General features: G+C 35.8%; 1 pseudogene; it reads right to left on the bottom strand.

Annotated features, from left to right (window-relative positions):
* Positions 1 to 177: 177 nt before the first annotated feature.
* Positions 178 to 23,046, bottom strand: LOC137756408 (ferritin light chain pseudogene; annotated as a pseudogene).
* Positions 23,047 to 24,506: the final 1,460 nt, after the last annotated feature.

The following is a 24,506-nucleotide window of genomic DNA, read 5'->3' as shown; positions in this document are numbered from 1 at the left end:
GTGTAAATAATTGGGTTTTTTTTTGCTGCAAAAAGCTTTATTGTTTTCATTTGGTCCAAGGCTTGGGCGAAGGCTCCAGGGTGGTTAAAAAGCTGCCTAGTGGCTGCGGAGAGGGGCTTCAGGCAGAAGCCCTGACACTAGGGGGGCTCCTCAAAGGCCTCTGGGCTCTGGAGGCTCCTAGTTATGCTTGAGGATGAGCTTTTCAATGAGATACTGGCCGAGCCCAGCCTGGGACCAGCAGCCTATGGAGGTTAGTCGGGTGGTCGCCATCTGCTTGATGATTTTCAGCTGCTCCTGCAGGAAACGGCTCTCCAGGAAGTCACAGGGGTGCATGTCTGTGCCGGCAGAACCCAGGGCCTGCGGGTCCGCAAGGGCCTGGCTCAGGTTCTTCTCCATGAGAATAGCGACTTCCATAGCGTCCTGGATTTTACCCCACTCATCTTGGGACGGCTTCTGCACGTCCTGGAAGAAGGTAGTGTCGCGGCACTGGTTTTGCATCTTCAAGAGGCTGTCAGTATCCTCCTGCCTCTCCTTGGACAATTCACAGAAAAAGTGGCCCATGCCGTCCAGAGCCACATCCTCGCAGTGGAAATAGAAGCCCAGAGAGAAGTAGGTGTAGGAGGACCCAGATGCAGGTTGACCAGGAGGTTGGCGGCGGCCTCCACCTCAGCGGAATAATTCTGAGGAATCTGGGAGCTCGTGGTTGATCAGTAATAAGGAGTTAAGCTCAAAAAATGGTGTTGGCTGGTCCCAAAAGCTGAGGATGGCTGAGTGGCTGTTTCCAAAAGCTGCGACTGGAAAAAAGGGTTGGAGGATGGTTGAGGCTGGAACAAGGGGCGTCCCTGGGTCTGTTCTGTCCAAACACCATTGAAGCAAAAGACAGATCTGGGGGACGGCTGAATGCACTGCTGTAAGCAATACTTTATTGTTGTTCTCTAGGGATCTTTTATTGTTAAAAAGCAACAGATTCTATAAATGATAGTATTATTTTCAGATTAGCTCATAATCTACTGTTTAGAATTGTTGCATACAACCACAAATCAAAAACATACAATAGATTCACAAAACCAAAAAGAAGAGAACACAAGTGTAATAGAATTGTTGCTTACAAGTTTGAATATATTAAGATCCCCAGAATGTGACATTGTTTTCCTCTATTTAGTAGAGCCCAGAGTTCGCTTAAAACTCAAGAAACAAATGATTAATAGTTCAATGATACCATGAATTATAAAAATGTAAAACTATTAAATTATTTTCATAATTATATAGTGATAACAAGTAATGATTGAAGTAACTAGCAAAGGTCTTGCTGTAACCTATTTTAATAATAGATATCATTGAATACTATAGAATGTTTGAAATCATTGCTCAAGATCAAATTAACAGTGCCCCATCATCTCACTTGTGTGTTCTGATATAATGTGACAGTCACATTGCTAAGAAATCGTGCATGATGCAAAAAAAAAAAATGTTTTCAAGGGAAAAAAAAACTGGAGTTTCTAGTGAACAACATTATTGTTTCTCAAGGAATTTAGAGTATTTCCTAAACCCCATACTTTTCTTTTGTTTTTTACTTAGTCATCCTCAATTTATGTCCATTCTGAATTAATGAAGTTTGACTAAAAAAAGAGTTCAATGATTCCGATAGTCCACAGACTATATAGAATACTATAAATCCGAGCAGAAAATGAACGTATAATGCAAGGATGTTTTAAGGGAGCTCTATTATTTACATTACTGCTTCAGTTACTAAGTAACATTTTAAGTAAAAAAACAAACAGACAAAAAAACAACAACCAAAAAACCAGAAGACAGTAAAAGATTAGTCAGGAAAAGTGTAGGGAAGTAATTTAGTTACTGTACATTTTCTGAAATATAAACTGTGCTTTAAAAATAAAGCTCTATTACAAATAATTTACCCAAGGCATTTGGTATCCAATAGTATCCAATATTGCTATTCATTGAACCTAAGGTATTATCAAACTCCTTCAAAACATTTTAAAATTTGGCTGTACAATGGATTATAGTTTAAAAAAAATAATAGTTACGGGTATGTGTTAGAAAAAATAAAGCTCTAATGTAAATGACCTTAAAAATCAAGTCTACTAGAAGGAAAAAGAAACACAGTGTGTTCAATATTGATGTAAATAACCAAACACAAATCTCATATCTTGAATTGCCTCATGTTATTACAAAACCTAAAATGTAATTTTTGCTCAGAATTCAAGTTTTCTACTCATCCTACATAATATGGCACCTTGGTAACACTAATATGGTAAAACTAGATAATCGTAAAGAGAAATAAGATGACTGTTAGAAAGGTTGTTCTCTGAATAAACTTTAGAAAAACTATTTCTTCGATACTCAGTTTGCTTTTCATTTCAATTTCTCTAGAAAATTATGTTAGTGACTATTACATTTTATTATTTTTAGCAACATTCCTCACAACTATCTTTGAAGGTTGGTTAGTATGACTTACTCCATTTCTGCAGAGACAGCTGAAGCAAAGAGAGCAAGCTCAGAACAGAATTGAGCTCAATACTCACAACTGTAGCTTGTGTTTTCAATCTGCTGCTTAGTCTCTAGGTCATTAGATCTTATTTCTAATGTTTCCCCTGCCTTAGTATATTTAATTGATAACTGAACATGTTGCTTTGCCTACTATCACTATGAACCTTTTGTCAGCAGCATGAAACAGGCAAACATATCTCCTTATAAACAGGTGTTAGTCCAAGAAATAATTAGGTTGTAAATGATAGGGATGGAAAAATGACAACTGTTACATCAGATAGATAAAGAATACATTTTAAGTAGAAAAATCTCTCTTAAGGAAAGGAGAAAATAATGTGTCATGGATACTAAAAAAAGAAAGGGACCTTTAGTTTCTTACAGGGTATATGTGCCAAGAAGAAAGGCATATCAAAAACTAAGCAAATATTTGAATTATATCTCAATAAGTCTGTTTAAAAATGAAACTACAAATTTACATGAAAACCAGCAAGAGGAAACAGAACACTTGTTCAGCACTGTGGAAAACTCCAACTTAAGCTACGAATCAGCTTGAAGTACTTGGGTAAATTGAGATGACTTTCACAGCCAGTGGCAGCCATACAGGTGTATGTCAGATGGGAAGAGATATACCTGTCTAGTCTCCACTGATCTCATGATTTGCCTAATTTCTGGGATGTCTACCTGCTGCATAGGTTTGGTCTTTTGACATAAACCTCCTGTATGCCTGGACCTTAAATGCTGTCAGTATTCGTAATGTGCCTAATCAGAGATTCTCCTGGTTGGTTACTAATTAGGACCTTAGTAAATTGCCTGCCTTGTCCCCTCCTGATCTCATGTGATTCTTCTTCCTAGAGAGTCCTACCTGCTGAGACAAAGATTCAACCTATCCTTCTGGCTCAATTGATAAAAATACATTCAAGGTAAGTTAACTTATTGTCTTCCTGTTTATCTTCTGGAGAAAGGCCAACCTAGTAAATAAATAATTAAAAGCAAACACAGGTTTGTTAGAAACACTTTTCCCTCACTCGGTGGTGGTTAAATTTGGAAGATAGCCTTGCTGTTTCAGAGATCTTAGCATCATATAAAACCAATTCACCAAAAGCACAAGCAAAACAAAAACTACAAGGAGATGGAAATGATTTTTTAAAAATGTGTGTTTGGTTTTTGTTGACTCGTCTGAGAGATTTGGATGAAAATTGCAAGCATAGATGTCAGTTGTTTTTGAGCCTCTTCTCGTCATATTTTCACTCTAAGCTTCACACAGAATGCAACTACGTATCTGCTATGGTCTGAATGTGTCCTGCGAAAATTCATAGTACTTTTTCATGTGAGTAGCCCCTCTTATACTTGGGACATTTACATTAAGTATCATGATTTTCCTGTTACTTATGCAAGTACTTTACAATAAAAGGCAATACTATTGTACACATTTTATTTTAGGTTGATTTTTCTCCCTAAATCCATGTGATTCCTCACTTATTCCCAAAACAAAATATAGTGTCTGATTTGTTGACAATTTTTTTGAAAATTTCAAAAAGAATAAGAGGTGATCTCCTTCTGGCAAGATTAGCATTATTTAATAGACTATGGGAGTTACTACTACTCACAGTTACTCCACTCAGCGACCAGCAAGCTACAGTGCAGGACACCCTATGCCAAACAACTAGCAAGACAGGAACACAACCCCACCCATTAGCAGAGCGGCTGCCTAAAATCATAATAAGGTCACAGACATCCCAAAACACACCACCGGACACGGTCCTGCCCACCAGAAAGACAAGATCCAGCCTCATCCACCCGAACACAGGCACTAGTCCCCTCCACCAGGAAGCCTACACAACCCACTGAACCAACCTTAGCCACTGGGGGCAGACACCAAAAACAACGGGAACTACGAACCTGCAGCCTGCGAAAAGGAGACCCCAAACACAGTAAGTTAAGCAAAATGAGAAGACAGAGAAACACACAGCAGATGAAGGAGCAAGGTAAAAACCCACCAGACCAAACAAATGAAGAGGAAATAGGCAGTCTACCTGAAAAAGAATTCAGAGTAATGATAGTAAAGACGATCCAAGTTCTTGGAAATAGAATGGAGAAAATACAAGAAATGTTTAACAAGGACCTAGAAGAACTAAAGAGCAAACAAACAATGATGAACAGCACAAAAAATGAAATTAAAAATTCTCTAGAAGGAATCAATAGCAGAATAACTGAGGCAGAAGAACGGATAAGTGACCTGGAAGATAAAATAGTGGAAATAACTACTGCCAAGCAGAATAAAGAAAAAAAAAAAAAAAATGAAACGAATTGAGGACAGCCTTAGAGACCTCTGAGACAACATTAAATGCACCAACATTCGAATTATAGGGGTCTCAGAAGAAGAGAAAAAGAAAGCATCTGAGAAAATATTTAAGAGATTATAGTTGAAAAGTTCCCTAATATGGGAAAGGAAATAGTTAATCAAGTCCAGGAAGTGCAGAGAGTCCCATTCAGGATAAATCCAAGGAGAAACACGCCAAGACACATATTAATCAAACTATCAAAAATTAAATACAAGAAAAAATATTAAAAGCAGCAAGGGAAAACAACAAATAACATGCAAGGGATTCCCCATAAGGTTAAGAGCTGATCTTTCAGCAGAAACTCTGCAAGCCAGAAGGGAGTGGCAGGACATATTTAAAGTGATGAAAGGATGAAACCTACAACCAGGATTACGCAATCCAGCAAGGATCTCATTCAGATTCGACGGAGAAATTAAAACCTTTACAGACAAGCAATAGCTAAGAGAATTCAGCACCACCAAACCAGCTTTACAACAAATGCTAAAGGAATTTCTCTAGGCAGGAAACACAAGAGGAGGAAAAGACCTACAATAACAAACCCAAAACAATTAAGAAAATGATAATAGGAACATACATATTGATAATTACCTTAAATGTAAATGGATTAAATGCTCCAACCAAAAGACACAGACTGGCTGAATGGATCCAAAAACAAGACCCGTATATATGCTGTCTACAAGAGACCCACTTCACACCTAGGGACACATACAGACCGAAAGTGAGGGGATGGAAAAAGATATTCCATGCAAATGGAAATCAAAAGAAAGCTGGAGTAGCAATTCTCACATCAGACAAAATAGACTTTAAAATAAAGACAAAGAGACAAGAGACAAAGAAGGACACTACAAAATGATCAAGGGATCAATCCAAGAAGAAGATACAACAATTGTAAATATTTATGCACTCAACATAGGAGCACCTAAATACATAAGGCAAATGCTAACAGCCATAAACGGGGAAATTGAGAGTAACACAATCATAGTAGGGGACTTTAACACCCCACTTTCACCAATGGACAGATCATCCAAATTTAAAATAAATAAGGAAACACAAGCTTTAAATGATACAGTAAACAAGATGGACTTAATTGATATTTATAGTACATTACATCCAAAACAACAGAATACACTTTCATCTCAAGTGCTCATGGAACATTCTGCAAGATAGATCATATCTTGGGTCACAAGTCAAGCCTTGGTAAATTTAAGAAAATTGAAATCGTATCAAGCATCTTTTCTGACCACAATGCTATGAGACTATATTTCAATTACAGGAAAAAAAACTGTAAAAAATACAAACACATGGAGGCTAAACAATATGCTACTAAATAACCAAGAGATCACCGAAGAAATCAAAGAGGAAATTAAAAAAATACCTAGAAACAAATGACAATGAAAACACGATGACCCAAAACCTAGGCGATGCAGCAAAAGCAATTCTAAGAGGGATGTTTATAGCAATACAATCCTACCTCAAGAAACAAGAAACATCTCAAATAAACAACCTAACCTTACACCTAAAGCAATTAGAGAAAGAAGAACCAAAAAAACCCAACGTTAGCAGAAGGAAAGAAATCATAAAGGTCAGATCAGAAATTAATGAAAAAGAAATGAAGGAAACAGTAGCAAAGAGCAATAAACTAAAAGCTGGTTCTTTGAGAAGATAAACAAAATTGATAAACCATTAGCCAGACTCATCAAGAAAAAAAGGGGGAAAACTCAAATCAATAGAATTAGAAATGAAAAAGGAGAAGTAACAACTGACACTGCAGAAATACAAAGGATCATGAGAGATTACTACAAGCAACTATATGCCAATAAAATGGACAACCTGGAAGAAATGGACAAATTCTTAGAACAGCACAACCTTCCGAGACTGAACCAGGAAGAAATAGAAAATATAAACAGACCAATCACAAGCACTGAAATTGAGACTGTGATTAAAAATCTTCCAACAAACAAAAGCCCAGGACCAGATGGCTTCCCAGGCAAACTCTATCAAACATTGAGAGAAGAGCTAACACCTATCCTTCTCAAACTCTTCCAAAATATAGCAGAGGGAAGAACACTCCCAAACTCATTCTACGAGGCCACCATCACCCTGATACCAAAACCAGACAAAGATGTCACAAGGAAAGAAAACTACAGGCCAATATCACTGATGAATATAGATGCAAAAATCCTCAACAAAATACTAGCAGATTGAATCCAACAGCACATTAAAAGGATCATACACCAGCCTTTCTCACCTTCTGAGGTGGCCTACACTCTGTCTGTGGAGTGTGTTTCTCTCTAAATAAATACACTTCTTACCTATCACTTTGTCTCTCACTGAATTCTTTCTGTGATGTGACATCAAGAACCTGAGCTTCATTAAGTTCTGAAACCAGGTGTGTGATCTCAGTTGGAAGACTGTGGGTTTTGGCCAGGTTCAAGTCCCAGCCTCGTGGGTTCAAGTCCCAATCCAGGTTTTGGCCAGGTTCAAGTCCCTGCCACGTGGGTTCAAGTCCCAATCTGAGTTTTGGCTGGGTTTGAGTCCCAGTCTGAGGTGCATGGTTTCAACTGGGTTATCTCCACCTTTGTCCTTTTTTTTTTTTTTGCGGGGGGCCGAGCTGCACGGCATGTGAGATCTTAGTTCCCCCAACCAGGGATGGAACCCATGCCCCCTGTGGCGGAAGCGAGAAGTCTTTAACCACTGGATCGCCAGGGAAGTCCTTCCACCTTTGTCCTTGACAAGACTATCGCACAATTCTGTAGAGGTAGAAGTTGCAGAAAACTGATAATAATGCAAACAATTTCTGTCCATAGAAATACAAATTGTATCTAGTAAAATGCAAGTAATTGTAACCCTATGAATATTGCCCAGTTTTGCATCCATTTGCAAATTTATTTCAGCATCCCTATCTGACTGTAAAGGTGGTATGTTGAGTTCTTGTCTGAACTAGTTGTAATATCTTACTGGGTCCATGAAAAAAAAAAAAAAGGATCATACACCATGATCAAGTGGGGTTTATCCCAGGCATGCAAGGATTCTTCAATATACGCCAATCAATTGATGTGATAAACCATATTAACAAATTGAAGGAGAAAAACTATATGATCATCTCAATAGATGCAGAAAAAGCTTTCAACAAAATTCAACACCCAATTATGATAAAAACCCTCCAGAAAGTAGGCATAGAGGTCACTTACCTCAACATAATAAAGGCCATATATGACAAACCCACAGCTAACATTGTTCTCAATGGTGAAAAACTGAAACCATTTCCACTAAGATCAGGGACAAGACAAGGTTGTCCACTCACCACAATTATTCAACATAGTTTTGGAAGTTTTAGCCACAGCAATCAGAGAAGAAAAAGAAATAAAAGGAATCCAAATTAGAAAAGAAGAAGTAAAGCTGTCACTGTTTGCAGATGACATGATAGTATACATAGAGAATCCTAAAGATGCTACCAGAAAACTACTAGAGCTAATCAGTGAATTTGGTAAAGTAGCAGGGTACAAAATTAATGCACAGAAATCTCTTGCATTCCTCTACACTAACGATGAAAAATCTGAAAGAGAAATTCTGGAAACACTCCCATTTACCATTGCAACAAAAAGAATAAAATACCTAGGAATAAACCTACCCAAGGAGACAAAAGACCTGTATGCAGAAAGCTATAAGACACTGAGGAAAGAAATTAAAGATGATACCAACAGATGGAGAGATATACCATGTTCTTGGATTGGAAGAATCAACATTGTGAAAATGACTCTACTACCCAAAGCAATCTACAGATTTAATGCAGTCCCTATCAAACTACCAATGGCATTTTTCACAGAACTAGAAAAAAAATTTTCACTGCTTGTATGGAAACATAAAAGGCCCCAAACAGCCAAAGCAATCTTGAGAAAGAAAAGCAGAGCTGGAGGAATCAGGCTCCCTGACTTCAGACTATACTACAAAGCTACAGTAATCAAGACAGAATGATACTGGCACAAAAACAGAAATATAGATCAATGGAACAGAATAGAAAGCCCAGAGAGAGACTCACGCACATATGGTCACCTTATTTTTCAAAAAGGAGGCAAGAATATACAATGGGGCTTCCCTGGTGGTGCAGTGGTTGGGAATCTGCCTGCTAATGCAGGGGACACGGGTTCGAGCCCTGGTCTGGGAAGATCCCACATGCCGCGGAGCAACTAGGCCTGTGAGCCACAACTACTGAGCCTGCGCTTCTGGAGCCTGTGCTCTGCAACAAGAGAGGCTGCGATAGTGAAGAGGCCCGCGCACCGCGATGAAGAGTGACCCCCGCTCGCCGCAACTAGAGAAAGCCCTCGCACAGAAACGAAGACACAACACAGCCAAAAATAAATATAAAAATAAATAAATAAATAAATAAGACCCGGCACAACCAAATAAATAAATAAATATTTACAAAAAAGAATATACGATGGAGAAAAGACAGCCTCTTCAATAAGTGGTGCTGGGACAACTGGACAGCTACATGTAAAAGAATGAAATTTGTACACTCCCTAACACCATACACAAAAATAAACTCAAAATGGATTAAAGCCCCAAATATAAGGCCAGACACTATAAAACTCTTTGAGGAAAACCTAGGCAGAACACTCTATGACATAAATCACAGCAAGATCCTTTTTGACCCACCTCCCAGAGAAATGGAAATAAAAACAAAAATAAACAAATGGGACTTAATGAAACTTAAAAGCTTTTGCACAGCAAAGGAAACCATAAACAAGATGAAAAGACAACCCTCAGAATGGGAGAAAATATTTGCAAATGAAGCAACTGACAAAGGATTAATCTCCAAAACATACAAGCAACTCATGCAGCTCAATATCCAAAAAACAAACAACCCAATCCAAAAATGGGCAGAAGACCTAAACAGATATTTCTCCAAAGAAGATATATAGATTGCCAACAAACACATGAAAGGATGCTCAACATCACTAATCATTAGAGAAATGCAAATCAGAACTACAATGAGGTATCACCTCACATCAGTCAGAATGGCCATCATCAAAAACTCTACAAACAATAAATGCTGGAGCGGGTGTGGAGAAAAGGGAACTCTCTTGCACTTTTGGTGGGAATGTAAATTGATACAGCCACTACAGTGGACAGCAGGGATGTTCCTTAAAAAGCTAAAAGTAGAACTACCATACGACCCAGCAATCCCACTACTGGGCATATACTCTGAGAAAACCATAATTCAATAAGAGTCATGCACCACAATGTTCATTGTAGCACTATTTACAATAGCCAGGACGTGGAAGCAACCCAAGTGTCCATCGACAGATGAATGGATAAAGAAGATGTGGCACAGATAATACAATGGAATATTACTCAGCCATAAAAAGAAATGAAATTGAGTTATTTGTAGTGAGGTGGATGGACCTAGAGTCTGTCATACAGAGTGAAGTAAGTCAGAAAGAGAAAAACAAATGCCGTATGGTAACACATATATATGAAATCTAAAAAAAAAAAAAAAAAGGGTTCTGAAGCACCTAGGGGCACGACAGGAATAAAGACGCAGAGGTAGAGAATGGACTTGACGACAATGGGGAGGGGGAAGGGTAAGCTGGGACGAAGTGAGAGAGTGGCGTGGACTTATATATACTACCAAATGTAAAGTAGATAGCTAGTGGGAAGCAGCCGCATAGCACAGGGAGATCAGCTCGGTGCTTTGTGACCACCTAGAGGGGTGGGATAGGGAGAGTGGGAGGGAGACGCAGGAAGGAGGAGATATGGGGATATACGTATATGTATAACTGATTCCCTGTGTTATAAAACAGAAACTAATACACCATTGTAAAGCAATTATACTCCAATAAAGATGTTAAAAAAAAGAAAGATGTAACTTTATAATATTCACACCTATGTAAAGAAAATTAAGCAAAATATTCAATAATTCTCTATACTTGTCAACATTCTCTATCATGAGTGTGATAAATATGAAATTAAGAAGTACTAAGTGAGGTATTAAAATGCCTTGCTATTTCAAAGAGCCAATCTCTTCATCTCGTATTCCCAGATAATATTGAAAAATTCTGCCACTCTTTTATTTCAGCATATATTTTAGCCCCAAAGAGGAAGATAATTGCTGATAAAGAAAAATCAATATAGAATGAAACAACATATTGGCTGTACAATACATAAAAATTCATTACATATGTTTAAACACTTTGAAATGGCTAGTTTGCAGTAAGATTCTATCTGAAAGGGCTGACAAGCTGACTACTATAGCATTGTAGATTAACTGGCAAATTGAACGTTAAAAAAGAATGAGACCTAGGGAAAGTAAGACTTGATCGATGTGTGTGTTTGCTTGGGAGATTTAAGTAAAAGTTAAGAAAAAACCCACAGTTGGGCATTACAATAGTGGTCCCTAAACAGCTTAGGGATTTGAGAGTACTGGAAGCCAAAAGGAGGGCAGAATATGGATAGATATGTGAGATATAGTTTTTTATAGATAGATTCCTTGATAAGTGTTGAATACTGATTGATTTGAGAAGAATGAAAAAATTAAGTATATCTTATCTGCTGTTGTTACTGAGTCTCATGCTAGGTATCCTAGGAGATTATAGATGCTATGAAGTCATACTCATAAACCTACTAGGTTTAAATGTACACAACCTATTCTTTGAATCTCTAGTCTTGGCATTGGGTAATGAAGATATGCACAGAAAAACTCTGTATACTGAATACATTATTTTCACATTATTTAAACCTCTTTGGTAAACAAAGGAAACATTAGATCATACAAATAAAACAATGAAGTGCACACACATTGCAGTCTAGTCTTAATATTAGTTGGAAAGTAAATAGGCACAGAAGACCAAGATATTATCCATGAAATAAGAAATTAGGCAATAAATATAATTTATAACTCAATTTCAAATAAAAACCTAACTCAAAATTTAAGAAACAAGTATATTCTGCAAGATAAAAAATAGAAGACTTCCCCCAGCATTGATTTGTTCTTTTAAACAAATTATTTTATGCAAGTTTGGTTTTCAGCATTCCTAGCTGACATTCTGGAGTAAAAATTATTTTTACTTTATAACACATATATACTCTCATTTCCCTTAAAATACGTGTTACTTTGTGTAATAGTTTGTTGAGTGGTATAAGGGAATATGGCAGCATTTTTTCCATGTTTTCTCATACTGTTCAAATTAACCAGCAAAATATTTATTGTGTATTTACGTGCTGGCTTTATGAAAGAGTCAAATGAAATGAGTGACCTGATTCCTGCCTACAAGGAGCATGTAATTTAATTCTGTTGATAAACTACATATGAATAAAATAAAGTCCTAAACTATCTAGGGAAACAATCATAAGACAGGGTATGTATTAAAACAGTACTGATAAAACAGTACAAACAAGAAGTATAGTAGGAGTTTGGAGACAGAAGGCAGAATAACAGGTGCCCTATAAATGCCTGCTGAAAGGAACTAATTAATTCAGTCAGTAACGTTTAATGAGAAACTACTGTATACTGATCTACATACTAGAAATTCAAAGATGAATAAATCAAGGGCTTTGCCAGTAGTAACCAAGAGATTTTAAGCCGAGGTACCTTGGTTTTTAGCCTAGATACATTAGATCTTCAGAGCATGATTGACTGCTTCCCAAATCATCAATTAATCGACAAGGGTCAATAGTTTTAAAGAAGGCATCAAAAGAAAAGAACAAGCTGTTAGCTTATTCTTCAGGAGTTCTAAGCTATAGTTATCAATAATCAGTTTTTTTTCATGGAAATTATGAACTCTAAAAATATGAAAAGGAAATAAAATAATTACATCTCCTGAAGAATTTGATTAGGTGGATCATGATGTATAAAAACATATTCATGCCTGCTCTAGACAAACTGTATCCTAAGGGAAGTAGACTTATCACATTAAAACAGATTTCTTCTATTCATTAAAATTGGTTACTTGTTAATATCACTAAATACTTTCCATATTACATGTAGGTTATAAAAATGCATTTTCAGGCTGCATTGCTGAATTTGCATCAATTATTTACAAAGCAGAAAAGTTTTGCCCATATTCTTATTATCACGTGTTTTGTGCATGTAACCTGCTATTGATTGCCAGCAAATAAAGATTTAAACAATTAAAAATGAAAGGTAATTTAGGTAAATACCCTAAAACATCAATGGTCTTTAAAAACATAAAATATCACATGAATGAATATTTTTTAGATGATTTTTTTTCTGGTTCCATTCCATCCTTATTTTGAAATGAAAGAGCAATCAAGTTATGGGAAATGTATGAAAATATTTCTATTTTAAACTAATTTATTAAAAATAAGGAAGTGTGACAAAAGACATAGCAACTAATTGAATTATGCTGAAGATACATGCCTCTCAATTTCATTGAGCTGCAGCTATTTATTTATAAGATTGTTTCATAATCACAACTTGAAAATTCATTTTTGGAGTTAAGACTATCTCACTGTAAACATTATTTATTTATTATTTTATTATTATGTAATATTCATTTCTTGAGATAACTTAGGCCTTTTCCCTACCAAGTTAAACATGATATAAGTATATTTAATTTTTTGTTTGTTTTTCCCAGATGCCCTTTTCTAGATCAAGATGTCTTTTGACCAAATTGAAATTAAATGAAATTATCAGTGTGTTAACTTTTCAAACTATATGACCTGATACAATTTGACTATATCTAAAAGTGACTTCAGAAAAAATATTCATTTCCAGGAGAAGGTTTTGTGTAAGGTCTGTGATAATGGACGGCTATTTCAAACAGAATATTTTCATATTAGATAATTTTTGCTCAATTTAAAATCTATTCCAGAAAAAAAAATTACCTGATATTACCTGACACTTGACTCAACTTTAGCAAACCCTTTCTAAGTAATGCTTGAGATATATGTGTGTGTGTGTGTGTGTATATATATATATATATATACACACACACACACACACACACACACACACACATACACATATATATATTCTCTCTCTGTCTTCTTTTTTAGACTACAGGGAGTTAAAGGTAAAGCAAAAGAGAACTTGACTCAGTGGAAATAGGAATTTATTGCATTAAGAAGCTAATGGGTATATCCATTCCTTTGTAACCAACTGTGTTAATGATAGTTACAAAATAAATGAATAAATGGATCAATGGGTGATTAAAGGAGAATTCTTTTTTTTTCATGTTGAAGCAATACCTTAGGAAAAACACTGTGTAAAAGCAGAGAGGACAGGAATAAATTCGGAGATTAAACTAAACTAATTATTTTTCTCTCCATCTTTAAGTTCTCCAGTTAAACAATAAGCAGGGAGACAAAGTATCCAAGAGCAACAAAGTGAGCATATAAAACAATGACAGGTGATTCTGAGATAAAAAGTTCAGAAAAGATAATAGAGAAGCTCAGAAAAGATCTGGGACAGTTCAAAAGTATATACAGTAGCAGAAATCAATCAAATGGATGAAACAATGAGATAATTCATTTTCTTGTACAAAGTGAGCTAGATGAAGGTAAGTTGGCTGAAATTACCATGCAAACAAAAAGTAAATGCATATTTGAAATAATAATGGAAATACGAAGAAAGCCAGGATGGAAAAATCAAAATAAATGTGCTATGATTCAGCAAGTTATTTTTGTAACCTTAATTAGCAGGTCAATTCAAATGAGTAGAGTTTTACACAGTTAAAACTTGGGAAGGTACAGTATCTTCCAAAAGAATCCAGTCAAACCAGTGAAAGGAATTTAAGAGGCAGAAAAGATTTCTACAATGTGTAGCCTCATCAGTCTCCTAAAATGGCAGATCTAGATATAGCTCCTCTGGGATTTTTAGTAAACCAATTCATTTACTAACATTTTTTGGCTTGGTACATGAGGTAGTTGTAAAATTATTTGTAAAAATATAGTAAAGGAACACTTAGTCTATGATATGTGCCGAAATTACATAAGAACTTGAGAAACAATGAAAAAAGTAATAACCATGAGGTGAGCATATACAGCAAAAGAATATTAACATAATTCATTAGCAATACACTAATATGGGTTGAGAACACATTGAAGGAGTGTAATTAAGAATAGATATTAAAGTAGCCATTATAACACATTAACACATTTTGGCTAACAGATTGGACAGGTGGTTTGCCAGACCATTTAACACATCTAAAGAAGTAGTGTAATGGCAAATTGCCCTCCTAGCAATGTTCAGTTCTACAACCTAATGCACACAACTCAAAATGTGTGTCTTGTTTGGTACTTAAAAAATCTAAGTACATTACCCTCTAAGAAAAATCCTTAGCATTGTCACCTATCAGATTGCATTCAACCTCATAATTCACAATATCCATGAATTGTACCCGTGACCATCTGATTCCTCATCACACCTTATTTACTTACTAGGTTCGTGAAAACTGCCTCTTTGTTTCTTAGTTTTTCTTTTCTTTTCTTTTCATCTCCACCGCTAGTCCCAGAAACGTGTTTTGTAGTTCCTTGTAGTACAAAACTCAAAGTAATCAAACAATAAATTCTTGCTATATCTCTCAGTTAGACATTAAATATTTAAATAATTTGCATTTCAACCTCTGTGGGAAGGACATGAATAGGCAGGAGACATGCAACGCTGATACCACCTTCTCTAGGAGCGCTTCCCTGACTGACTCCCTCACCTGGAGGCTGGATTCGGAGAGCTTTCATGTGCTCTCAAAGCATCCTGGGCTACTCCTGCTGTAGCACTTCCAACACGGTATTTTAATTGTATGCTTACTTGCTCACTTCTCCCAATAAAATTTGATCTCTTTGAGGAGAGGGATTGAGTCTTATTTATCGTTGCATCTGCAGCTCCTAGCACAATACCAGACATTAGATACAACTTTATTAAATGAATAAAAGAACAATATGGATAAATTTGCAGTGCAAGTTAAAAAAAAAAAGGAGCTCACCAATAAAAAGTATTCTACAATTACTTCAATTGAAGGGCCATTATCAATGGTTCTTTAACTTTTAATCCTTCAAAATATAGGATTATTAAACATCTAGGGATACAATCGTGTATGACAAAGCTTTTGATCTTAAAAATTTGTGTTTAGAAATGTCACGGATTACATACTTCGAAATGATAATATTAATCAGCATTACTAAGTAGGTGTCATGAGTTCTGTTATTAAAAGATATATATATATTTATGTTTTATTTTTAATTTAGGGGGTTTTAGAATCTCATGTGGAATTAGTTACAGTAACTAATTAGTTTTAATTAATAAGCAAAGAGCAAAATACTCCACATGCATTTTTCCACATAAATTTTAAAAAATTGTATTCACATTTTCATCCATAATAAGTTGGAGCAATAGATTTTCTCATTCAATCCACTGCCTTCAGATCGGCAAGATATTATTAGTCAGATTTTATATTTAGAAAACCTGAAGTTCAGGAATATGAATTCACTGACTTCAGGTTACACAGCTAAAAAGTGTTGAAGGGGTGTGAGGCAGGCAGGCCCTAAGTCTTCTGTGCTCTTAGGCAGAGTTGGGTAGAGAAGCAGTAGTAGAAATATTTTAAAAGAGTTAATAAAATAAAAAGCATTTGCATTTTATTTTAGTATGCACTATGTATACTCAGGAGTCAGATTGATTCCTATATTGTGTTTCTTGATTAGATTGCTATATTTAATTGGGTTTTCTTTTCCAGACCAAGTGGTTATTAATTTATTCAACAAATATTTATATGGATGCTCATTCAAGCCCATGGGCTGTGTTAGTAGTTGGTAAAGAATGGTGAACAAAACCTGCATGATCTCTGCACACTTAATAAATAAAGAAGAAAGAACAACAAGAAGAAACAGGAGATAGAGAAGGAAAAAGAGGAAAAAGAAAATGGGCGTAGCTAAATTCTATCTGATAAATGGGAAAGTGGGTTAGGAGCAATATGCATGAAAGGGGCGAGAAAACTAGTTTAGAATCCAAGTGATTTTCATATCATTCATACGATAGGCATAAATGTCTTGGCTGGGGCGATCAGCTTGCTTTACCCCTAACACTGCTCCCTACCCTGATGAAATCAACATTTCCTAATACTGTGTACTTCGCACAAAGGTGACCAAAGAGGAAATAAAGAGAAAAAAAATTAAACTCTTTGATCTTCCCAGGAAGGAAAACAGTTACAAGTTTTTATACTAGAAACAACTAATGCTGTTTTCATGATTTAAATTAATTTCTAATAACTTAGTCTAGAAGTTTAACCTGAAGAATAAAATGATTGACAGAGTAATTACTGAAATGTTTTGCATATGCTCTACTAGAATTGATATATGTGACATATTAAGGAAAAAAAAAGCCAAGAGACAAAGAGGCTTCCAGGAACCTAGACTATTTCATATTATAAGAAGGTAAAAGGCAAATGGAATTTTAAAGAATGGATGATTATAAAAAGATTTCTTGATGATCTGATGTTTTTGATTCATTAAGTGTCTTATAGTAATATTGATTTAGTAATCTTTATATATTTGCTTAAACGTCTACAATAAATAATTTTGCTCACTTAATTTTTACTAATTCTGAGGCTCAAGTCACCTCTTCTCTCTAAAACCTTCCCAGATGGGAAATGATCTGGCTTTCCTCGACCTTTCAAGATACGTTTATTCTTATCACACACTTTCTTATGTGGTGGTTATTTGTGCATCAGCCTTATATTTCTTCTCTCCCATATTAGATCATAAGCTCTGTTTGGCTCGTAGGTTTTTATCCTCCACATAACAGGTGCTCAAATAAGACTTGTTGGTTCTCTTATTCTTGCAACAAATACTTATTGAGGACCTGCTATATGCCAGGCATGAAGAAACACAATGTGTTGAACATATTCTGACATTTTCTTTAAAACTATTACACCATAATTTTGTTTGATAATATTATAGAAAATATCCCAATATTTCAAACGAGCATTTATTAAAATTCCTCTTTCCCTATAAGCCCATTTTCTATCTCTATTCTGTTTATAGGTTCACTCAAATGTACTTTTGTTATTTTTCTTTTCTATAATATCTTTTTATTCATCTTTTGAACCAAGTCCAGGTCTCTTAAGAAGAACTTATAAATATATATTTTGCTATTAGATGTCTAAAAGTCCAGCTTTTGGTTCTTAATATAAGCAAGGAGATACCAAAATAAGAATAACAAAACAATTTTCTAATTATGAGGACTATAGTCATGATTGGAGCAAGTATATTTTATATTTGGAATTTTATGCAAAGATCACACAGCTGTCAAGTCAAACTAATTCATTCTAATACTCTAGGAAATATTTTTTCTGTTTCAACTTAAGGATATAAAATCAATTTATAATCATTGAAGTAATAGATTCTCATTGTAAAAATATTGGAAATTATAGAAAATTTTTAACAAGGTGGTTAAAGAAACATCCATTTAGCTGATCACAAGATGATATGTTCACCAATATTATCATGGGGTAAAATCATGCTATGGAGATTTTAATTATCAACTGTAAATAGAGAGCATCTGATGTGTCAGCAAAGAAATACCAATAAAATGATAAAAAAATCATAATAATTATGTTCTTCCAAATGTGCTTTTTATAGTTCTATTAAAAGAATTCTTCTGTTACTGAAAGCTAACTTGGACTACCCATGTGAAACTTTAGCAAACTTTTAATCTAAATAAAAGAGGAATAAAAAATGTATTATAAAAATAGAAGTACGCAGATTCCAGTTATGAGTTTGGAATCTAGATTGTGGAATTGAAAGTTCGAAGGCAGGTTTAGTACAAAGCTTGAAATGAAGAGTTAATAAATCTACATGAAACACAAAATTACTTTTTAAGAATTTGTGTTTTACCCTCTGGCTGTCTTTCAATCTCTATTATGTTCACACTGCACGCTCTGGGTATTGAATAAAAATATACACAGCCCATGCAATGAGCACATCCTAGAGCCAAGTCCAGCTGTGATATAAAGCTCAAAACGTAGTTATCATTTGGTCAAATTTTAAATGTTAAATAAATTTGAAATGATTTATTCTGAAAGTCGAAAATTTGGCCAAAAGACTATACTAAAATCTTAGCACTTGAAGAGACCATATTGAAGTAATCTCTTACCCTCTAGCCATATCCTTTACCCTTTCCCAAACCATACCAGACAGATGAATATCTATTCCAAGTGCATTTCAAAGATATTTGGGAACAACCTGGGATAACTCTTATCAGAATTTACAAACTGTAATAAGAAATGTCTTTGTTTATTACATCCAAATTAAATTCCTTGTTCTGCAGACTAAACCAAAAGTGGTGTCATGGAAAAAAATATTGGACATGAGACTAAGAAAACATGAATTATACCTTATAACTATGTGACAAGTCAGTTAAATTCTCTGTGCCGCAGTTTCTATGCCTGTAAAACAGGGATAATAATAACAAATTTACATATTTATTATGTGAAAGGTTAAGGGACTTTACACATGCAAAAGTAGTCTGTAAACTATAAAAAACAAGCAATTATAACGGATTCTTTCTCTGGAGTAGTAATACTCCAATTCATATCACCATTTTCTCCTCTTCGTAGGTCTTATTTTCTAATCCTTTCATCATCTCTGTATCTCTTCTCTGAAATCTTTTCAATCTTTTCTCTTACATCATTATGCAATTCCACCACCCTGAACTAGACCTAAGATTTAATCAATTAGTTGGCTGAGGTCTATTTTTATTACTTATCATTCTTACTTCAATAAACATGCAAACTGGTTGCTTGAGATATAGCTGTGAACAAGACAGATAAGGTCCTGGCTACCATGGAATTTACAATATAGGGACAGGGAGAGAGTCAGTAAGGGAGTGAACAAATAAGATAATTTTATATAGTATTAGTGCTGTGAAAAATAAAACAGATAAACATGAGAGGTGAGGGTGAGTAGTTTGGATGGGGTCATCAGGGTAGAATTTTTGAGACAGTGATGTATGACCTGAGACTTGAAGAAGGAGGGGGATTAGTCAGTTGAGGATCTGGGAGAATAGTGTTCCAGAAAGAGCATCAAATGCAAATGGCTTAAGGTGGGTGTGAGCCACTGAGGCTGGGGAATAGTGAATGAGTTGTTTAAGAAAAAGCTAGAGAGAAAAGCCTGGGACCCTATCATTAAGGTGTTTGAAGTCATGGTATGATGATAAGAAGGCATTGAATGGTTTTAAAGATGGAATGATGTGTTACAACGAACTAAAAAACCAACCTTCAGAGTTACCCAGTGATTTCTGAATCCTCTCAATACATTCAACTGAATATCAGATGGGTTTCTTTTACTTTGTAAATGATCTGCAAATTGGACTTTAGGGTTTTCCTTTCATCTGTGTTTAGTAAGCATTAATTAGTTGTTTATGTGATACTTTGCAATAGAGTAACGACTGACATTAAATTTAGTCAACTTAGAGATCTATGCCATCCGTTTTGTCCTCATTCTCCAGATATGCCAAAAAAGACTGACAAATCAGTCTTGTGCTATTTCCATTTCATAGGAAGTCATGCAGAATGACAGAACCACTCTGTATGTGGATAAAACCATGTTTTATCCTACTTCTCACCTGTCATTCAATGACGAAATGATTGAATGATGATATACGGATATTTTAAAAAACTAAAGAGGAAAGCCTAAAAGACTACCTTGTTTTTCTCAGGCTGCTACAGCTACAGCTAAAAGCCCTGCTGACATCCTCTCCCTTCCCTGACCCGTGCCCCACCTATGAAAAAACAAAGCCTTCTTTCAGAGAAAAATGCAATTTACAGTGCAATAAGTACTGGGTTTCTCTATTCTAAAAGAAAGACTGCTGTATCATATTGTATTGGGAATAATCAAAATAAATTAATCATCAAGAAAAAACCCCACAAGAATAAAAATTACTATTTGCATTGTTCGCCAGTAGACAAAAATGACAAAATGTGCTCCCAACTGTTAATAGTTTCTGCATAATATTTAGATAGTGTTGAAAGAAAACCTGAATTTGATAAGTGAAAATAGAATATCCTCCCAAATGCTTGAAAAGTGTATTAGGCACTATGGATTTAGTACTGTAATTGTCATGATCATATGTGGAAAACACTTACATGAAATAATTGGGGAGAAAATGGAGAATATAATGCCTGCATCTGAACTGACGTACTACTAGTCCCTTGGAGCCAAGGACTGTGGATATTTTAGGGGAACAAAATGTCTCTTTGGCATGCAGATTATTTCAAGCTGAAAACAATCAAGGCCCAAAAGACTCAGGAAGAAACTTTGACCTTCCCCCTAACTGCCTAAAAGAATTTAGATAGAGGGCCTCTTCCCAGAATAGAGCTATGACCAGAGATAGCTGCAAAGAATATGGGCTCAGTGTGATGGTGGTGGGGGGCAAAGAGGGCCTAGAGTTCAGAGTCCACCCTGTGTCTCATTGTCTCTGCCTGGCCCAGTAAATATTTATTTACCAAACGTTTTGCTTTTCCATCTCCATGTGAATTGCCTTCCTCCCCTTTGAAGTCCCAAACCACTACCCTCAACATCCTCTTTTGTCTTTGGCTGAAGACAGCATTTAAGTTGGTCTCTGGGGCCATCTCAGGGAGTTAGTTTCCTGAGTATCTCTCATGTATTCAGGAGGTACACATGTTAATAAACTTCTTAACCTGTCTTTTATTATAGGGGGTCTCAGCCAAGAACTCGGAATGGTAGAGGGAAAATTATTTTTCCTTCCTTACACAGACTACACTGTTTTAAGACATCCCTGTCTTGGAACATGCTATTTCTTCTGTCTGGAATGACCTTTGACCCGTTCCATGCTTGGCCATCTCAGAGTCATGACATAGAGCACTGCTAGATATCATGTCCTCTGTGAAGCCTGCTCTGACAGTGCCAACCATTCCCTTCTCTACAGTACCTGTGGATCTCATACTTATTCCATCATTGCCTTCATGCCATTTTATTTTCATTATTTGTCTGCATATCTCTCTCCTCTGTGAGACTGGGAGCAATTAACAACAAATATAACTGAATCTTTTTTGGGCCCCCAACACCTGGCATAGTGCCTGCATACAGTAGGCATTTAGTAAACTATTACTGAACTGAGCAGTGTTAAGCAAACTACCTGCAGATACCTGAAGTTGAGGAAAATAGACATGCTGATTTTAAAACAGAACATAAAAACCTTTGTTCATACTGGAAAATGAGAATCAAAGCATGTTGCCAAAATACTGTTTCTCATCCACAATCATATTTTTAATGACTCTTCTATGTTTGTTTTGTAAAAAAAAAATCTAGTGACTGATATAGGTCATTCAGAAATAATCTATATTCACCCCTTTTCATAAAAGTGGTTTTTTCATTATTAAATCTGATTTATTGACCTGAAATTGCATAAACCACCACAACCTTCTGAATTTTTATAATCCTGCCTTTTGCATTCTTATACTACACATTGCATGCACATGCTTTCAACTGTGTTACACTTGGTTGTCTGATTTTAAATAATTCTTCAAGATTCCCTTTAAACTTTCTTAAATTCTCCTGACTTTGCCCTTTATACTTTCAAAGTCAGCTTCCAACTAGGGCAGCTTGTTTCCCTAATTCTTTGTCATTCATTCGTGGTTTTGTTTTTTTTCTCTCTCCTTCCTTCTTCTATCTCTCTTGATCCCCTGGTGGCTCCCCGGGGAAGCTGCTGACTGTTTTTCAGGCTTTCCATTGTATTTTCTCATATTCATTATTTTCTCCTCCATGGGGCTATCGCCTTCATGCTGTTTTCTTAAGGCACTTTTTTCTTTACATGAGCCTTAATGTATCTATTTTCTTCCATAGTTTCCATTCCTGTCACCACCTGATATTTATATATATATTTTCCTCTGTTACTTCCTGAGCTTCCTCATACTTCCTTCCTCTCTTTTGTAAGTGTCAAGTGGCTTTTTGGCATTCAATAGAACAGGGACTATTGTCACCAGCTCAGAAATCCTTTTGTCCCCCCAAAACAATAGAGGTATTAAGTGCTGCCTTTTCTTCGGCTTTTCTATGGGCTGTTTTCATATGTCTTTCCTCTCCAATTACTCACGGTCCCTTCCTGAAAAATGCTGTATTCTGGTTCTCTCTGCCTGAAATGTTTTTCATAGAGAATCTACTTTGGGGATTATTTGAGCTACCATTCTCTGTTGACTCACCTTCTTCTCAATGTCTGGCCCATACCCGAGGCCCGAGGCCGCTTACATCACGACTATGGACTAAGCACAATTAAGAAACTCAGTATTGAGGACTAAAACTTTATTTAGTATGCTCTCACTTTTCATTTATTTCTATAACATGTTGCCACCAATTTTTAATACTTTCAATTCTGAGAAAAGAATTACTTCAAAGCCTCTAGCAGTACTTATTTTATTAGCAGGGGCGTGTAACTCTTATCTACAAAGGCTCAAATACCAAAACCTTCAGATCCTATAAGCAGGTGATATGCCAAATTAATAAACCATTAAATAGGAACGACATGTCTAATTTTCAAGGATACGATGCTAATCTGATTAAAGTGTGAGGGGAAAAAAATTAAACGGGAACAATTCAGTGTGTTTAAAAAGAAACAATAGGCCCCAAATGGAGTTACTTGTGCTAAGCTCTATGTCAGCAAGCCAAGACTTAATACCTGACCTAACCACAGTTACAACCACCCCCAGGAATGTAGTCTTAACTGGTCAGTTTGGAATTTTCTAGTCAGAACCAATAAAATAATCTGCCACATAGTCTCCTTCCGTCCCCATAGGTAGGTTACCTAAGACTGGAATAATCCACTCTTTCCCCCGCTTTTGCCTATAAAGGGCTTCCATTTTGTACAACTCCTTGGAGCTCCTTTCTATCTGCTAGATGGGATGTGCTGCCCTACAAATGAGTCATTCAATAAAGCCAATTAGATCTTTAAAATTTACTCAGTTGAATTTTGTTTTCTAGCAAGTAGTTCTAGTCATCCTCCTATGTGAATCCAGGAGACTCGTGAGGTGCTATAGATAGTTTCCATGCACTTAAAATATGACTTAATGAAAGTTCAGTTACATATAACTTCTCAGAAATGTATCTATTGCCTAAAACAAGGCAAACTCACACTTATCTCCCACTAGCTACATCGATTTTTGAACAATTTCAGCTATTCACTTAGGTAAGCACACGAGCTCCCAAACTGTTCCACTAACTATTGATAGAATTGTGTTATATAGCGAAGAGAATAAGCCTCCAAAAACACTGGCTCAAAAATTTAAATCTAAAATCTGCTTTCTTTGCACCTTATAGAGCAGTTATTTCTTGGTTGGTGCTTTGAAGGGTTTTTTTTCTCTGCAAGACTGAAAACTAACAGAAATTGTTTAGTTTAGCAGCAAATTGCCTGAAATTGAGCCAGCCTAAGAACATGTAGTTAATAACTGTCAGTCCTTGCAAGTAGCTCTGTATTCTAATTAACTTGCACTTTTATAATTTCTTAGCAAAGTTCCTTTACACTGCAAGGTTTTTCCTGTTAAAACTGATTCATTTTGGTTCTGCAAAGAGGACAGAAACTCAAAGCCCAAAGGCTCTCCCCTACCCTGATCCTACCCTGTACTATCTAGGTTAAATCATTCAATTTGTCTGTGGTTCATATTTTCATCTTTAAAAACCAAGATGTTAATA

Source organism: Eschrichtius robustus, chromosome X (genome assembly GCF_028021215.1).
Source record: "Eschrichtius robustus isolate mEscRob2 chromosome X, mEscRob2.pri, whole genome shotgun sequence".
Taxonomy (NCBI): Eukaryota; Metazoa; Chordata; class Mammalia; order Artiodactyla; family Eschrichtiidae; genus Eschrichtius; species Eschrichtius robustus.
This window is presented reverse-complemented; position numbering and strand designations above follow the sequence as displayed.